Source organism: Eleginops maclovinus, chromosome 16, assembly GCF_036324505.1.
Source record: "Eleginops maclovinus isolate JMC-PN-2008 ecotype Puerto Natales chromosome 16, JC_Emac_rtc_rv5, whole genome shotgun sequence".
Classification (NCBI taxonomy): domain Eukaryota; kingdom Metazoa; phylum Chordata; class Actinopteri; order Perciformes; family Eleginopidae; genus Eleginops; species Eleginops maclovinus.
The window spans coordinates 23,226,278-23,229,550 of record NC_086364.1 but is presented as its reverse complement, the minus strand read 5'-3'; positions in this window follow the sequence as shown (position 1 = coordinate 23,229,550).

Genomic DNA, 3,273 nt, shown 5'->3' with positions numbered 1-3,273 from the left:
AGCTGGTATGAAATCTCTCCATATCACCCAGAGAGGTTTCATCAGAGGGTAATCCTGGAGATTATATCGCTGCTCGGTGGACAATGAGCGTATTGTTGTGATCTTGTTTCTGTAATCCAGCTCAGCTCCGTGTGCGACACAGAGACGCTCTCCAGACTCGGAGTCCATCCCCACTCTGTTTCCTCTCTCTTTATGTTTCTCACACTGCCTGTGCTGCAGCTCCTCTTTTCACCCTCTGTCTGAAACCAGAGCCCAGTCTGCTCTGATTGGTTAGCTGGCCGGCTCTGTTGAGGTTGGTGAACCGCCTAGAGATGTCCCGCCCCTTAGCCTATCACGTACAATGTGTTGGAGCGCTAGCCAATGGAAGCGTGAGGGTTTCATGGTGATGTCACTATGTTCAGGAAGTAAACAAAGGGGTCCAATGAAGGTGTTTCAAGCAGGGATTTTAGCCTTTGCAGACCATTTACATGCACACAAACCAGAACACACTACAGGAGAAGGAACACCACAAAAACCGTAACAAGTAAAAGACCTGAGTGCTTCTTCCACCGCTGCCATAACGCACACATGCTGTTAACATAAACAAACATCATACGGCCTTTAAAGTCTCCTGCCGTCTCCTAATGTGTGAACATGATTTCAACGTTGGTCACTATCGGGAGCACAGAGAGCAGATAGATTAAATATTTGGGGATGGGGTGCAGCCATCTGTCTGCAGAAGTAATCAGAGAGACGGAGGAGGAGGAAACGTGGAGGTCAGTGTGAGATGACTTCATGCTAAATGCTGCTCGACACTGGAGCTCTGTGCAGCGGATTATCACAGCAAACATGACCTCCCAACCAACTGTGTCAAACCTTATATTAATATTATTATTATCTTATTAGTACCACTATACCACTGTATATATTCAAATATGTATATACATATTTAAATAGTAGTAAATAATAACATTTGAATTCATTGTTTTGTGTTTTTTTATCCTCACTTTAATCCAATGTTTTAATAAATTCTATTTTCTTTATTTTCATTTTATACGACATTTTACCTTCATTTCCTGTTTGATTGGTAAAAAAAGGGTATATATATTTTATGTTTAGTTTATTACATTGATTAATATTTTTTAGTATGAATTTTTTATTAATATCTTTATTTCATTAAATCACTTTTTGCCAATTTTTATTTTAACCTCGTTTTGATATGAATATTTGAAATCCATTTGATCTTTTATTGGACATAACTTCAATGTTCTATTTTTGAATACATATTTATATTATTTATTTGTATTTTTTAAACTGTAGTTGCACGTGACCTTTACGCCTTCTTACCCGATGCTATTCTTCCAGCTCTAGCAGAATATAAAACGAAAGCACAGATAATTAAAGAGGAACCACAAAGTGAAACCCCTCCAGCCCCTCGGGGGCCCACCGAGAAACAGCAGACTCAGGCCAAATTGTCCGTTAGCTTATGAGATGTCATGCTAGCCAGACATGCGTTGCCTGAGGACGAATCCCATCGTCTAATGTCCCCGTGAACCCAGCTGATTCTCCGGCCTGGCCCCCGGTCTGATGGGGGCTCACTGCAGGCTTCCTGAATGGAGAAGCCAAACACAGCGCTCTAACATCGGGCGACAAGGGCACCTTGGGTCTGCAGATGTTCACGCAGATGACAGATGGCGGCGGCGAAGCTAAGGGAGCAACGGGAACAAAGTCTGCGCCAGACTGGTACCACATGCACCCCCCCCCCCCACACACACACACACACACACCCTCTGTACTGCAGAGCCCCCCTCCTAAAAATCTCCTAAATGAGCTGTGTGCACTCTGATAGAGAATAGAGAGGTGCAGGACTGAGTTTTTGACCACAAAGTGAATTAGCATTCCTGCAATTCCTGTCCCCTGGTCTGGAAGTCAATGGTTCTCTGAATGTGTTTTTTTGACGGAGGTGGTAGAAGTACTCAGAACTTGTACTCACCCCACCTGTGAACTTAAAAACAGTGGTTGCTAACAAGTGTCTGAACTCTCTCTGGATAGAACACAGGGATTTTAGCATTTGCAGACCGTTCACATGCACTAGAACTTATAGAACACACTACAGGAGAGAGAAACCCCCAAAAAGCAGATTAGGACCCCTTCAAGGTGACTCTGATTGGGTCAATTGGGAATTCATCTCCAGCTTTCTGTCTTTGTATCCCTATAACGGCTCCATCAGTCAGGATTCTGGTCATTTGGAAGAGAGATTTCGTAGAAACCAGTAACATTTTACAACAATCCCAACTGGAGGAGCACGCAGTACCAGTTGGGATATAGAAACCACTCTGAGTCTGACAGTTTCCAGTGGAGAGAGCCCTGTGATTGGATCATTTGGAGGCATGTTGTATCAGTGGTGCATTAGTATAATGTGGAGTAATCTCTTCAGACTGGATTCAGATCTGTGAGTAAAAGGAGTGATTTGAGCTCTTCGTGCAGACTGATGATGAGCAGGTAGCGGATAATTACCTCCATTCATCTTCAGCGGACCCTCTGCTTTGTGAGGGTGCAGGTCCACGGTTTGATGAATCTCCCCTTTTAAATCAGCCATCCATCATCTCGTTAGGATCCATGCCGGCCTGAGGAGAGCGGAGACGCCGTGACAAACATTCAGAGAGGTTTTCAAATCAGCAGTCTGGTCAAATTCCCCGGGACATTTTGATCATTTTGTGAGGAACAGTGTTAATGTATGAGGGGCCGAGGAGAGGCGCAGTTGTTTACCACCGCGGGACTCCAGTGATATCACAGATTAGGAACAAATGGCAGATCCTCACGTAAACCCAGCGTGTGTTTACGCTCATGAACGGTAGATATGAAGACTTGTGATGCGGGAGTCCCAGCTCTCCATGTTTACAGCAAAGTGAGCAGGAATTAAAACTCTCTGGAGGTTACGCTGCCAGGCAACTCGCAGCTAATGGAGGAATGTATATGAGGTTCAAATACTAATGCCAACACTTCTGTCCTTTTACTTACGTTACATTTTGAATGCAGGACTTTAACTTCTAGTGGTTAGGGCTCCAACACATTGATAGTCTGAGGGGACGGGACCTCTCTAACAGGTTGACCAATCACAACAGAGCCTGCCAGCTAACCAATCTTCTGGGGTGTTTAAAAAGCATGCTTCAGAGTGATCGCCAATCCAATCCAATCCAAATCTGCCTAGCAACTAAAGGTACAAAATACATGTAGTGGAGTAAAAGTACACAATGGTACCTCAAACTTGTACTAAATATCAGCACTTGAGTA